Here is a 15,618-nt window from a genome sequence, read left to right on the forward strand (position 1 = left end):
CACTACTAATAATAGTTGCCCACCAATTCAGAGTGGGTGGTGGGCCATTCATTTGCTCAGCTCTTCCCAACCCACTTCCTACTTGGTCCCCAGGCTGTAAAAGCGCATGTGGGTCTCTCCTGGTGTTGGACATGTGTGTGGCAGTTGGCTGCAAACGGTGTATACCGTGTTTTCTCTTCCTTGGGAAAAACTCCAAAGTGACTGCTTGCCCTGGGCTCATCTGGAATCTGGGGCATTGATCCGGGCCCATTGATAGCTGATTGTTTTCACACGTGACTCCATGGCATTCCTCTAATCTCCATCCTTCTGCTCAGTTTGCATGACAAGAAGCAGCCTCAGTGGGAAGAGGTCGCTCACCTCTGACCAGGATATAATTGGAAAAAGAAGGTCATTGCTGCCTTTGCTTCTGGGGCAGATCAGCTTCGTTCCATTTGTGTCATGAGCTCTCGCCTCCCAGTGACATGGAGACAATGGCTGTGCCCAACAATGGAGCCCACAGAGATGTGCTCAACACGACACAAACACACCACGGGGACCCGCACTCGCTGTCATCTGGACAGGCATGTACAACAACGTGCACACAATAGGTGCTCTCAATAAATGTTGATAACACCAAAGACACATAGGACAACGAGTGTGACATCTACATTCCGAGGACACACAGATGCACAAAAACAATGCTTACTCAAAGACACAGGTACCCAAGGACATACACTTAGTGATACATGAACAGACACATCCATCCACAAGGGCAAATAGCCCAGGCTGAGCTACCACACCCAACATGAAAAAATGTGCTGTAGTAATACCTTTCTTCAGGCTGTGCCCATGTAGGAGTATATCAGAATTACCTGGGGGTGCTTTGACAAAATGCATATTTCCAGGAACCCCTGACAGTCCATACATACTTCTTAACAATATGAACGAATGTGGGCAGACAGCTTATGTTGAAAAGCTTCCTCAAGTAATTCTGATATGCACCACACCCCACACCCGACCCCCCATTTGAGAACCATTGAACTGATACCACCAATCTCCCCTTCACTTGGTGGCAGAATTTGCTGGTAGGGGTGATGGGTTATATTTTATTTTCTCATTCAGTTTGGGAAAGGACAAGCAGGAGCTGAGAAAAGGATCTGTGTGCAAGAGATTGGGGGTCAGACAATGGCCAGGAAAGAGTTAAAACTGGGCACTGATTCCACCCCCACCCCCCACCCCTGTCCCGCCAGCGACCTTGGTTGGCCTCGTTAGCGGTTAGCGCTGCAAAGCACACGAAGGACCCAGGATGCTAGAACTGTCCCGGAGACTCTGGTGCCCCGCCACCAGGATGCAAAGACCCAAATCTCATGCCCCTTCTGAAGCCGCGTCGGTTACAGCCTTGGGTATCTTTGGAGGACACTGGCCAGACCCCAGGTCTGACCATCCAGCCCCTGGGGCACCTCCCGGTCCAGGGTCCCAAGGTGCCAGGGTGCCATCTATGCTCAACACTATGAAAGCCAGAAGGTTGCCTCTATTTGGGGCGGGGGTGGGTGACGAGATGCTCTACCCCCACTTCTGTCACACGGGAAGGTCTCGAGAGAGGGCAGAGGGCACCGCGCAGGGGCCAGGTATCGGAGAAGACAGGTCACTGGAGCCCCAGCTTGGAGGCGCGTAGATCCGCGGGGACTGCACAGGGTCGCGCCGCCCCCTGGCGGCTCAATAGCAGAGTTGAGGCCACAGGGGCGGGCGGCTGCGGAGTCTGGTCGCTCCGGGACGGTTCCTCCTTCCCAGCGTTGGGGACTGCGGGGGGGGGGGGGGGGGGAGCAGGGAGGGAAGGGTGTTGAATAGAGGCCCCTCGAAGACTGTCCCATCCTGTCCTTTCCCCTCCGCTGTCGCTCAGTCCCTTTCTCCGTTTTTTCTCTCCTCCTCCACCTCCCCGCATCTCTCCCTCTCTCTGCCCTTCCCTCTCCCCTGTCCTCACTCCCTCTCCTACCCCCCTTCCTTTCTCTCGTCCTCAGCCCACCCCCTCCGGCCCCCGCGGGGCAGCGCCTCGATGCGCCCGCCTGGCAGTTAGCCCATTAGATCTCGTACTATTGATCCGCTTCTGAGCCGGAGCTGGCAGCCCCCCTTCCCAGTCTCCCCATGTCCCCATTCCCGGCGGCCCCCCCATCTCCAGGCAGTCCGGGCCTGCGCCTCCCCCCACCTCCCACCCCCACGCGGGCCGTGCAGAAGTCTCGCCCTCGCGAAGGACAAGAACAAATGTAATTAAAGCGACCGGCGAGGGGGGCTGCGCCCCTACCAGCACCGGCGCGAGTCGGGGTCCCAGCGGCCCGCCCTCGGCCGCCGCCTCCCTCCCTCCGCACCCCCGCCCCCGCGCTCCCCGCCCCCCTCCCGGAGCGGGAGCATTTGGGTTGAGCTGCGCCTGTCCTATAAATCCACACATAATTCTCGCCTTTCCTGTTCAGCTAAGGAAAATAAACGTGTAAGGCTGTTTCTGGGAGCCCAGCTCAGGGACCGCTCTAAATTCTGCTCTTATTGAGTCCGGGCTGGAAATCATTCAGCTCGGCGGCGCGCCCCCCTCCCCCAGCCGCCCGCCCGCCCGCCCGCGCCCGCGCCCGCGCCCGCGCCCGCCGCGCACACGCACGCGCGCACACGCAGGGCAGGAGCCGGGTATATAAATATCTCCAGCTCTCCCCATAGCCGGGCAGATTTATTCCGCTGCCAAGCCTGCAGAAAATTGACTTGTTCATGGAGGCGGCTATTGACACATCACCGGGGGGAGGGTTAGGGGAGAAAGCAGTGGAGCCGGCGCCCCTCCATTATACGTTAATGTAATCAGCAGTGTGCGAAATGACTGCGCGGAAAATAGCATCACTGACATTTATATTAGAGGATATTGATGGCAGGAGCTGTGACCGCATCACTCTGCCTCCCGTTTCCACGGATTGACACAGGAGCCTCTTGTTGGCTCCATCCACGCTCGCCTCCCCTCCCCCCCCCTCTCCACCCACTCCGTGTCTCTCCAGCTCTCCCCCTCTGCTCGCCTCACCCCCACCCTCCCCATTTACTCTTCCAGTCACTCATTTTCCACCATGAGCACCTACTGGGTGCCGCGTGCAAGGGTCTCTCCTGGGTGCCTCTGTCTCTAGGTTTCTCCCTCTCCTTCTCCCCCACGGTGCCCTTGCCCTCTTGCTCCCTCCTCAGCTCTGCCTCCCCCCTCCCCTTTCCTTGGCTGGGTGGCTGGACCGCTGCTGTCACAGCAGATAGATAATTGAAAAATGGGCCTCACCTTTGCAGCCAGCAGGAGTGGTTCAGGCGGTTACTGCCAGGGTTACCTACTCCATCTCAGGCCCAGACTCCAAAAGAGATTCTGAGGAAATTGGATTTTACATGGATGTTTTATTCGGGCAGAGGCTTTAGTGTATATAAATACAGCCGAGGAGGCCTTGGCACCAAGGATGAGTGAGGCGAGACAATCCCGCCTGGGGCCTGGAGGCTCAGGGGAGGCAGGCGTTCCATGTGCTCAGCTCTGGGTCCCAGACCTGGACGTCAGTGCATTTCCCCCTCATCATCTGGGACTAAAAGAGGTCAATGCCTCTGAACGGCATCTCAAAAGCTACCTTGGGAATAAAAAAGCATGAGACTGTACACTGAGAAAAGAAAGAAATAGACTGGTGAAGTTTGAGGACCGATTGGATAAATATTTATTGAACCTTAACTTGTGAGGGTTTGTGTTTTGGGCACAGGAGTAAGTTAGACATGACTGCTGCTTTTCAGGGACAGTTGGGAGAATGATGACCTGGGCTTTCAGGTTAGGGACAAGGAAAGGGAAAGGTGAGGAAGTGGGAGCTGGACCAGATCATCCAGGGAAGCTAGAGGAAGAAGCAGAAGGGAAGTTGGTCTGCTGGGGGAGATGAGGACCCTACCAAACCTTCAGTGTCTCTGTCCTGGGCCTGGTTAGCAGAGATCCTCCAGAGAACAGTTAGATCATTGTGGCCACCAAATCTATAGGCAGGTTCACATCCAAGGTGTTGCAGTGAATCCTGGTGAAACTCTGAGGGCTCCAGTGATGGTCATCAAGGATCAAGTAAGGCCTTTGGGAGAGGCCAGGGACAAGGTATGAAGAGGGTCCGCACGAGGGACCTCTTTGTGGGTGGCCTAAATTAAAGGCATATGGGCAAATGTAGGGTACCTGATGACCAGGGAAGTAGGATTTGGGTGTGGGAAGGAGGGAGTAGGTGTTTGGAAGCCTAGGATAAAGAATCCTCCCGGGTTTGAATGCCCCTGTCTTCAGAGAGGGGCCTCCATTTTAGTCACGGGCAGGATCTTTTATGTGCCTTCCTTGTCCGATATCTCATTAGAGTCCATGTAGTTGACAGCTTTTTTTCTTGGAAGGAGGTCTCCTCGTGAGCCATCCCATGACTGCAGGACTGGTATTAAGGTGGGTAACCAGACTCAGAATGCTCACTGAAGGGTCAGGGGCTCCTTCTGAGCTCAGAGACAGCAGCTGCTTTATTCTAGCCACATCACTGAACACTGGACCAGTACTCCCCCAGATTCCAAAGCCCCCTCGTCTTCTGCCACATTGTTATACTGTTACATCATCAGCCTACAGGAACAGGACAGATGCTGGGTAGATCATGGCCATCCCTCCAGCTGCCCCAAACACATCTCAGGCACTCCTAGCTGGCATCTGGGAGCTCTAGTCCAGCTGGAGGATGGGGGTATTCTTGGGTAACAGGACTGCCTGCCTGACCTCCATCAGCATCTTCTTTCTCTCTTATGGATTACATTCACCCTGACAGCCATCGGGGAGGGAGACCCTTCCCAGCTATCAGGGAGCCAGGCCACTCCCACTTGCCCTAATTAACTTTGCCTTCTCACTTCTGCTGTAGGAGAGCAATGGGAACTTATGTCCTCACTCTCCGCCCCCCAAAATCTGTTCCTGGGATTATATTCCCTTCCTTGTGACTCATTTTACAAATGGACTCTGAGATTCCCATCTCACTCCCAGTCTAGGATTCCTTGAATAGGTTGTCAATGAGAACATGAGTATGTGTGTGTGCATACACCTGTGTTCACTTGGGCATTGCATGCCCAGGGTACAGGGGACACCATTCATGAAGCAGGACTGGTTCCACCCTGCCTTTTTTTTTAATATTTTATTTATTTATTCATGAACGACACACAGAGAGAGGCAGAGACATAGGCAGAGGGAGAAGCAGGCTCCCTCTGAGGAGCCTGATGCAGGACTCGATCCTGGGATCTCAGGATCACAACCTGAGCCAAAGGCAGATGCTCAACCACTGGGCCGCCCAGATGCCCCCCACCGTACCTTTTAAATTAGGAAATTGACATCAGAAAAAAAAAAAGAAAGGCCAGAAAGTGACTCTCCACAGTACGAAGGATGCCTCTCAATCTTCTAGTCACTTCAAGGTGGGATTCTAGAAAGTCATTCTTCTGGGATCATCTGCCAGTAAGCCATCAGAAAGGATCCAGGGAAATGGAGGGGTTGAAGGTACTAGAAACAGAGCCATGTAAAGCTCAATCATTTGTTGTGATTCAGAGTCTGTTCTCTCCTTCTCCCTATGTAAGAAGCCCGCTGGAGGTGGGGTTCCAAAGAGAATGGACCTTTTAAAGATAGAAAGCCTGGGGCGCCTGGCTGGCTCAATCAGTAGAGCACGTGACTCTTGATCTCAGATTCGTGAGTTCAATCTCCACATTGACATAGAGCCAACCTTAAAAAGGAAGAAAAAGGAGATAGGAAGTCTGTTTCGGGGGGGGGGGGGCCTAGGCAGCCATTAGCAACTGGAAGTTGGAAGCCTGGCAGGGAAAGCCAGGCCTCACAGAGGAGCATTTCCAGCCGTAGCAACAAAGCCAATGTTAGCTCCATGACTGTGGTGAGAGTCACCTTACCTCTCCAAGATTCAGATCCTCATCTGTTAAATGAAAAAATTAAGGTATTTTTCAGCTCTAATTTCTGTGATACATTTTTTAATTAAGTTTTTATTTTAATTGTAGTATAGTTAACATACAGCATTATATTAGTTTCAGGTGTACAATACAGCGATTCAACAACTCCATATATCACCCAGTGCTCATCACCACAAGTGCCCTCCTTCATCTCTGTCACCTGTTTCATCCATCCTCCCCATCTGTCTCCCCTCTGGTAACCATCAGTGTGTTCTCTAGAGTTAAGCGTCTATTTCTTGATTTGTCTCTCTTTGTCTCTCTCTTTTTTGTCCCTTTGCTCATTTGTTTTGTTTTCTTAAATTGCACATATGAATAAAATCATATGGTATTTGTCTTTCTCTGACTTATCTTGCTTAGCATTATACTCTGCAGCTCCATCCATGTTGTTGCAAATGGCAAGATTTCATTCTCTGTGATGGCTAATTTCTGTGATTCTAAAGTGGTGAGTGAATATGTTCAGAGAGCCCAACTTAGGATGAAAGAAGGAATTGCAGGGTTGAAGATCTGGGGTCTTCCAAGCAGGATGAAGGAATGTAGTCATGGGGCCAGCGGGTCCTGCTGTTGCTTTGAGGACTCTTGCTGGGCCCCAAACAAGTACAGAGCAGGGAAGCAGCCAAGCCTTGGGGTAGAGGGAAGCCAGGGGCAGATCCAGAAGGCAGTGTCACTGAAATTGTCTCATGCTTAGAATCTAGCTCGTGTGGCCCAGAGGTCTTGGGGAAAAAACCCAAGCTGTTGGTCAATCCAAACGACAGGAAATCCATGCACTTTTATGTTTGTAAGCGGTGTTTGGTGAGGGCCTTTGCTTGGCATCTCCAGAGTTTTTTAGCAAAGTTTTCTTGTTCAGAAATGTTAGTATCACCTTGGCTATTAGGACAGAGAAGGGATCAGGGCCCCCCTAGTGGCAGAGTATGGTGATTGGTGGCAGCAGGACCTCCTCAAGACTTCCTGTGGGAACAGGAGACACAATGTGAGGCGGGGAGGAGATAGGGGGTACCCTTGGTAATGGAGATACCACCCCCCTCCCATCTTAACTCTGAAGAGATACAGCAGGTGACCAGAGAAGCCTTGCAGCAGAAAGCTGCCTTGGAGGATAAACTTCAGAGGGAAAAGACTAGAAGCCCAGAGCACAGGCAGCGAGAAGCCAACGGGCAAGGGAGGAGAGGGGAGGAGAAGGGAGGGAAGATATCCCTTTCCACGGTTGTGCCTTGGCCCCTGCCCAGGCAAAGAGGGGCATATTTTCTGACTTGTCCCAAGCCCCTGCATCTGCCACCTTGTTTACCTCGTGCCTATTTATAGTTACAGGCTCCAAGCCTGGCATGGGACTCTGCGATTTATATGACTATAAACCTCCAAAGGGCACTAAGAGCTGGCAGGGCATGGATAAAGACAAGGGCAGGCCTCCCAAGGTCAAAATGGCCACCCTCCCACCGCTGCTAAGCTTATAACCCACTAAAGGGCAAGAGATCACAAGGCCAGTCTCAGGCAAAGAAGAGATGAACAGGAAGCCACAATTACCTCTTTGGCTCTCTTTTCCTACCCTGAGCTTGTCCAGTTTAAGAGCTGGAACAAGTTCAATAGGACCTGATTTGTTTTGTTTTGATTTCCTGTTGGGGTGGGGTAGGGAAGCTTGGTGTGGGAGGGTGGATCTCTTCAAGGAGTGCTGGAATTTGGAGAGAGTGGGTAAATCCAGAAAGGGTGTCTGCAGCCCAGCTCCCACTTGCCCATCCACTTAGCAGAAGGGAAAAAAGAGAATCAGACCTGGAGCACTCCTGGCCCCTGCTTGTGTTTGGGGGCCTTTGGAAGCCTGAGCTGGTCCACCTCTCACTTAGGACAGGGTACGCTGGTGGAGTACCCAGTGCCTGGGCCACCAGTCACCATGGGATTATGCTAGAGCAGCTCGTTGCCCAAATCCTTCCCTTTAGAGGCACCCTCGTCAGCCTCTGGCTGGCCCTCTGCTTCACGGTCCTCTCCATTGCCTATTTCCTTCCATCTCCTGTGTGTTCTCCTCCTGTTTGTTCTCATCCCACTTCTCCCCCCAAAGTGCCCCACACTGTGCCTGCTGTCCCTGCTCCTTCTGCTGTGACTCTTCCAGCCTCCTGCTGTGAACTTTCCCCCAAGCCCTCTGCACATGATTTATCATATGAGCATTAAGGCTAGACATAGCTCAGTTCTCTGTGTGTGTGTGTGTGTGTGTGTGTGTGTGTGTGTATAAGAATGTGCTGGGTAGGTGGACAGAGTCACAAGTCACAGGCTGAATAGGTGTGAACATGAAAGAGAAGAGAAACCCAGAATGACCTTCTCCTTGACTGTTTTGTTATTTCTCATCAATCTTTAGTCTGCTAGACCAAACTTGAGGGCCAGGGTGACCCGGTAGCCATTTCTGGCCCTCCCGTGGCCCTCCCTTCCCCATCAACATCATGGGCCTTAGACCCCTCAGGAGTGGACTAAACATGGTTTGGGACAGGCAGAGCTGGGAGCCAGGGGTTGCCCAGCTGGAGCCAGTCCTCTAGTGGGAAGAGGGGCACTAAGGACACTGAATTATCAGTCCACAGAGAGGAATTAGGGCTCTGGGTAAAGTAATACTCCAGGGAAAAGAGGAGGTTCCCAGGGGGGATGGGCTCATTCTCAGGCCCACTCCTCCCTCCCCCTTTCCTAGCCCAGCCCACAGAGGTAGATAGGCAAATCACAGTCTTTTCCTTCTCTGAGGAGGGGAGACAGGAAGTGGATAAGATTCCAGAGTCCAGAGAGTCCTTTTCAGTCACTTCTAGTCTACTTTTTACCTGGCGCCTTCTGTGGGATGGAGGAAGGGGGCATCTAGCAAGACATAGATCAGGTGGGAGGATGGGTCTGAGGAACTGGGTGGGGCTGGGGTGGGGTGGAGAGGAGCCAGGAGGACCTGTACGGGGCTGGAAGGAGGACGGAGCTTGCCCTCTTGCCCTCTCCCAGAGGGAGGCAGCAGAGGACCATGGGAACTGCCCTGTTCAGTGATTGGCAGTTCAGTTGCCTTTGGGACCTCTAGCCACCATCCTAAGGGACTCACCTGGTTTGAAAGTTTCACACCTCCAGCCCCTGCCCCTCTGCTGGAGAGAGAAGGGGCAAGTCAGCCTGTCCTTGATTTGGCCTCCACAAGCCCCTCCATTCATTCCTAAGCAGAGGCTCATTTCCTTCATGTCTGGAGCTTATTTTTTTTTTTAATCTTTTTTTTTTTTTAATTTTTATTTATTTATGATAGTCACAGAGAGAGAGAGAGAGAGAGAGAGAGAGAGAGAGGCAGAGACATAGGCAGAAGGAGAAGCAGGCTCCATGCACCGGGAGCCGGACGTGGGATTCGATCCCGGGTCTCCAGGATCACGCCCTGGGCCAAAGGCAGGCGCCAAACCGCTGTGCCACCCAGGGATCCCCATGTCTGGAGCTTAGAAAACATACTTTTGTTCATTCTCCCATCCCCTTACATTCCTCACCCCCAACCTCCCAATTCCTTATCACGCACATCCACTTGGGGGCCATGACCCAGCCCTGAGTCACCACCTGAAGAGGCTCGTTCTATTCAAGGGAGCTACCACTAGACATTGTTTCCATCTGATTCCCAATCTTTCCTAGAGAGTTTTGAGTGAGGTTCATACTCTTGATGTCTCTCTTCTCCTACCCGCTCACCAGGCCCAATTACTTGGGTATGGGGACCACATCTGGACCTGGGGATACACAGGAGACAGTCCCTCATGCTGTGGGCCAGGCTGGTCTGGGGGCAGCAGCTAGGTGGAGGAGATCTGAGATGTGGCCTAGAGTTGAAAAACCAATGCCTCCAAGTCTAGAAACATTCCCCTCCCTCCTGGCATGGCACCTCCATGGTCCCTCAGCCTGTCTGGAAGTCATCAGGGAGGAGTGGGGTGCAGCAGGGAGCATAGGCAGGGAGGGAAAGTGAATAGTAGAGGGGAGGAGAGGACACTGGTCAAGGGACTAACATCTCAGTTGCTGGCAGCTCAGAGTTAGGAAACTAGAAGGAAACCAGAAGCTTAAATGTAAAGCCTGAGCAGAGAAAACGTGCCTTGAGGGGCTGCCTGAGCATGGGGTTGGAGGAGCTAGGGACAGAATGGCCTTAATTTGAGGATATCTTACCCAAGAGGAAGGTAAGGCGGAACAGGGTTCTTGAGAAGAAGAGGGCCAAGGAGTTATTGTGAGCCCTTGTCAGGGTATGAGTGGCTGAGAGAACTGAAGACCTGAACCCTGAGAAGCAGAGAGGCAGAGTTGGGGAGTGGCGGGATGGCGCTTTTCTCTCTTACCTCATCTCTTGCTATTGGTGTCAAAGAATCCTGGAGTTCAGAGCATCCAAGATGTAAGGCGGTGGGCACCTTATAGGTCACCTAGCTCATAACCCATTTTACAGGTAGAAAAGAGAGGCTCAGAGGGGTAGGGTGGCACTGGGTCCCAGGGTGTACGACTGGCCAGCCACCAGCCTAGTTCCCAGACCCCACATCCGCCTCATCATACGGAACTCCATGCTGAGCTGCCCACCCCATAGATTTATTCCCTGATTAAGTTCTCCCTCCTCCATTTGCCCTGTTGCTGTTCTATGTTTAGATCCCTCCAGATCTGCCTGTCTGAGGAGCCCTGGTTGGAAAACCTCCCCTTCCTTTCCTATTCCAGACTGGGGCTTCTTAGGGGCTCCCTTTGCAACTTGAGATGTCTCTCGTCTTTCTATGAAAGTGTCTCTCCCACTCTGCCTCTGCCTCTCCCTCTTTCTCTCTTCTCCAGCCCCGCCCCCCTCCCCCCCAGCCACTAACCCCTCCTTTAGATAGAGCCTCTGAACTGCTGAGATGAATCTCTCAAGCCATGGTTCTGGCCTCTTCTTAGTAATTGAGCTGTTCTCCCAAGTAGTGGTGGGGGAGGGAGGCAGTGGCAGCCTGGGTCTGGTCCTCCTCCTCCTGGCTTAGCCCACCCCACTGTGATCCAGCAGAGAGTGTGAGGAGGGGAGAGGTGGTGATGCTTCCTCTTCTCAGCCTGCCTTCTCCAACTCTGTCTCCCCGGCTTCCCCTCCCCACTTCATCTCCAGCACAAATCACATGGTGACAGCCCCATCCAACCTTTGGGGAAGGGTTTGTAAATGTGTCTTCCTTAGCTCTGATCTCCAAATTGTTCCTTTTATTGCATTTGTCACGGTGAAGATTAAAGTCCCTGGGTGGCCTGCACCACAAATCACAGTGTGCACTCAGGAAGCGGCTGCAGGTTGGGAACTGATGGAGGGGTCCGGGCCCTGCACACACTCCCAAGCACACACTGCCGTCCATGGTGTGGACTTGTATCTAGGAATAGGAGATGGGCCCCGGCTGTTCCTGTTCTGAGCTGTTGGCCCTCTTGGTAGCACAGTTTGCGATCTCTTCCTCCAGGCTGTCTTCCAGGTTCACTGTGCCCGTTCTATAGTGGGCGTCAGTACCTACATAGGTCTCACCTGTTTCTCCCATTAGAAGAGAGGGAAAGCTGTGTTCATGTCACAGGTGTTTTGAGATATGCCTCTATCTCTGGCCATGTCAATCTCAAGATCTCATCCTGGAAACATTCCCAGTGGGTCAAGGTCAACTCGGGCCCAAAGGCCCCCCAGGAACCCACATCCAGGACCCAGGAAAACAGCTAATCATACCTTGCCCAGCACCTCCAGATCCTGACATTCATTTTTATCCTGCCACACAACCTGGTGCAAAAGGGACAGCAGAGACAGAGGAGACTCTGCTGAGGGACCAAGAGGACAAAAGCTGCCTTGTCCACATGCACGGAAAACCAGCTCCTTTCCTACCCCCTTACGAGGTAGGCTTCCTGCCTGTCCCTCATGCACATTCATAACATTCAAATTTATGCCGTAATCTCTGCCGCTCCATATGTATGAGCCTTTGATGGGTGTTTGGGTTTATGGGATGCACCCAGCCCTCCGTTCCCTCACCCGCCCACCGCCTCCAACCACTGCAAAGACGCTCGTACATAATTGACATCGGCAGATTCTTTCATTATACAAGATTTAGCATCTGCTCGGGGATTGCTCGCTCCTCACTCACTATAGATGACTTTTCCCTGAGTTTCCTATTATCAATTCAAATTAGCCCCATTTCCCCACCCGACCAGTACAGCGTTTACACTTGACAGTGAGGAAACAGCAAAGCTGTAATGGGCTTCTCAATTATTTAGGCCCAGTTAGGCCAGGACCCAGAAGGCCTCGACAAGGGATTATGCTGAGGTGGGGTCATCACAGAGTGGAGCATAGGGTCTCCACCATTTGGTCTGTTTGGCTTCCTCACAGCCCTATACCCTCACTTTCCACCCCGGGGGAGCCCCCCCATCTGGTCTCTAAGGGGTGGGACAGTCCCTTGCTGCCCCCACCCTCAGCAGCAGCTCCTCCCCTTTTTCATGCCCACTTCTCATCTTGTCTGCTTCATATGAATAGCAATGGGCTACCAGCAGAAACCAAAGAGGTCACTGGCACCACCCTGGCAGGCCCCCTCCCCTTAAGATGTCTGTCTTAAAGTACACCTCTGTGAAGATTCAAGGTGGTAGGCTAGGATTTTAGAGATACTGGCAGAGAAAGACAGAGACAGATACCAGTGAACATTAGAATCATGCTATGCAACCCTAGGAAGAGAGAGAAACAGACCCAAAAACAGAGATACATGAGAGCCTGAGGGAGCTGGGAGAGATGCCATTGGCGTCCGGGAAAAGTCACAGGAAGAGAAAGGCTTGGGTGAGGCCCTTTCTTAGACCAAACTGGCTGCACAGAACTGTAATTAGGTCAGTGCTGCCCACCTGCTGGTCTGACGAGTCCAGGCCCAGTGGCTATTCAGGAGTCATGGGCTTCCTGGAGCCCACTAAGTAGCCCAAGCACAGGGCAGAAGCTCCAAGTCAGCATGGTGGACCTAGGCCCTCACTCTAGTCAACCCACAGTCATCTTGAGCAGGGCTCCTCCTGCCCCTTCCTAATCCTCTCTTCCCTCCCTCCCCTCCTCTCCTCCCTAGTGCCCAGCCCCTCCCCTTTCCTAGCCCAGATCAGTTTGCAAGGGCAGTGATGGGGGAGGCAGCAGGCAGGGATCTGAGAGGCTCTGGGATTAGAGGTGTCTTTCCCATGCTCTGCTCCTCCAGAATCAAAGAATTCCTCTGTCTGATTGGATTTACCCTAAGTCACAGGCGTGTGGGACCTTCTTTCCCTCAGCAACAGCTGGAAACAGCCCTAAATATGATTAATTAATGTTGTAAAAAGCCCCGGACACAATTAAGATTTATGTGTGTGTGTGTGTGTGTGTGTGTGTGTGTGTGTGTTGATAGGGGACAGGAGTGGGGGGAGACGGGTGGATTACCAACTACCTCCAGGGCCCTCCAGGGGAGTAGAGTGATATTTCCTTAGAGACATTCCTTAGATACCCATCCCGGACAGGGGTCATTTTATTCAGCCTCCAGCTTTTAAGCAGATGAGCCCCTTCCTCTGTCTGTCCTGGGGGCACTGGGTGATCTTTTGCTCTCTCTTCCCTGATGAAGCAAGGAGGGTGGTGTTCTGGGGCAGGTGCCTCATCTTTTTTCCCTTCACCATGAAAAGAGTGTTCTCCCCCAAACCTCAGTTCCTCTTGCTGGGTCATTCTAGGGATCAAGGACATATGCACAATCCCTCCCCCCCAACATAGCTGCACAGACACAAGCCCAAAGGGATGTAAAGCTGGAACCTCAGAGGAATCTGAATAAACCAGCTGCCACCCAAGATTCCTACCCTTGGAGAGGTCTCACTTTCATTCTCAGAGACTCGTGTCTTCAAGACAGGACAGAGATCATTTCTTTGGACTCCCTCTTGCAGCTCTCAGATGACAAAACCTCATCTGAGGAGTCCTCTCCTGATGCCTGTGTGATTTGGACATCCCAGCTTTGATAAGATGCTTGCAGTGACAAGTGTTACTTATAATTCTGGAAGGGAAGGGACAGGAACACAGATACTTCCAAACAGCAAACGATCTGAAAATCAGTTCTCCAGAATCTTTGAAAGAGCACTGGATTTCATTTTTATTTTTTTAAGAGCACTGGATTTTAATTTCTTTTATTTATTGCAACTGACTGATCTACTTCTGTTTTGCTGAAATGACCAAGTCTAAAAGGAGGCTACCTAGGTTCTAGTACTGATGGCCAAAGATAGAATGGGTCAGAAGGAGCAGGGAAAAAGCTCCAGACTCTACATTCCATATCCGGATCATTCTAGCATCGGTAGCCCGAGTTTGTAAGGCCTCTTCTACCTTATGGCTCAGTCCCCAGGAAGTCTGAGGACTGCCTGGTTTAGCCTTGGGAGAGGATCACCATACATCCTGATGGAGTCCATAACAAACATGGCCTTAAACCACTAGGATTGGAGTTCAACTTCCTGATATCAAGGAGTCTGTGGAACTCCTTGTCAGTTTCCTGCCCCATTGCAGGCGAATCATGAGGCTCAAAAGTAGCAGGGGCGTTCCAGAGGCCCCACATGCAAATGTGTTGGCTCTACCTTATGGGTCAACTGTGCAGAGTGCCTTCCACCCCATTTCCAAGCACATCCTTTGGGCTCTACAGAGTACCATTACCAGGGAGATGAGAGAGGGACTGAGACAGTGTAAGCAACGGACCTTTGTCCCAGTGAGTGAACAAGGAGGAGGAAGAGGAGATAGAGGGGAGAAAAGCAAGCTGGCGATAGGGAGCTCCTCTGTGAGTGTCCTTATGCTTTCTTACAGATGCTCTGCTTCTTTGCTGTCTGATATTGATGTATACACAGGTGACCCTGTGCATCTTTTTTTTTTTTAGATTTTATTTATTTATTCATGAGAGACAGCGGTGGGGCAGAGACACAGGCAGAGGGAGAAGCAGGCTCCATGCAGGGAGCCCGACATGGGACTTGATCCTGGGACTCCAGGATCACATCCCGGACCGAAGGCAGCGCTAAACTGCTGGGCCACCGGGGCTGCCTGACCCTGTGCATCTTTATAGGTCAATGTGTCTCTGTACATATTGTATCTCTACTCTGTGTTAATACTTCATGACCCTATAGCTAGGGATAGGTGTGTCACTAGAAAGATCAAGAAACTAGGGGGTTACCCAAAAGACCAAATCAGGGCATCTTGAGTCTTTGCTGAGCACACTATTTTATATTATTATTTTCTCTAAATTTATTTATTTATTCATGAGAGACACTGAGCGAGAGAGAGGCAGAGACACAGGCAGAGGGAGAAGTAGGCTCCACCCAGGGAGCTCCATGCAGAACTCGATCCTCGGACTCTGGAATCCCACCCTGAGCCAAAGGCAGACACTCAATGGCTGAGCCACCCAAGCGACCTGAGCATAGCGTTTATTTATTTATTTTTAAATTTTTATTTATTTATTCATTCATGAGAGACACAGAGAGAGGCAGAGACACAGGCAGAGGGAGAAGCAGGCCCCGTTCAGGGAGCCCGACGTGGGACTGTATCCCGGGGTCCCCAGGATCACACCCTGGGCTGCAGGCGGCGCTAAACCGCTGCGCCACCGGGGCTGCCCTGAGCACAGTGTTTAAGACAAGCAAAGGGGACCGCCTGGGTGGCTCAGTCGTTGAGTGTCTGCCTTTGGCTCAGGGTGTGATCCCAGAGTCCCAGGATCCAGTTCTGCATGGAGCTCCCTGCATGGAGCCTACTTCTCCCTCTGCCTA

Source organism: Canis lupus, chromosome 28 (assembly GCF_011100685.1).
Source record: "Canis lupus familiaris isolate Mischka breed German Shepherd chromosome 28, alternate assembly UU_Cfam_GSD_1.0, whole genome shotgun sequence".
Taxonomy (NCBI): domain Eukaryota; kingdom Metazoa; phylum Chordata; class Mammalia; order Carnivora; family Canidae; genus Canis; species Canis lupus.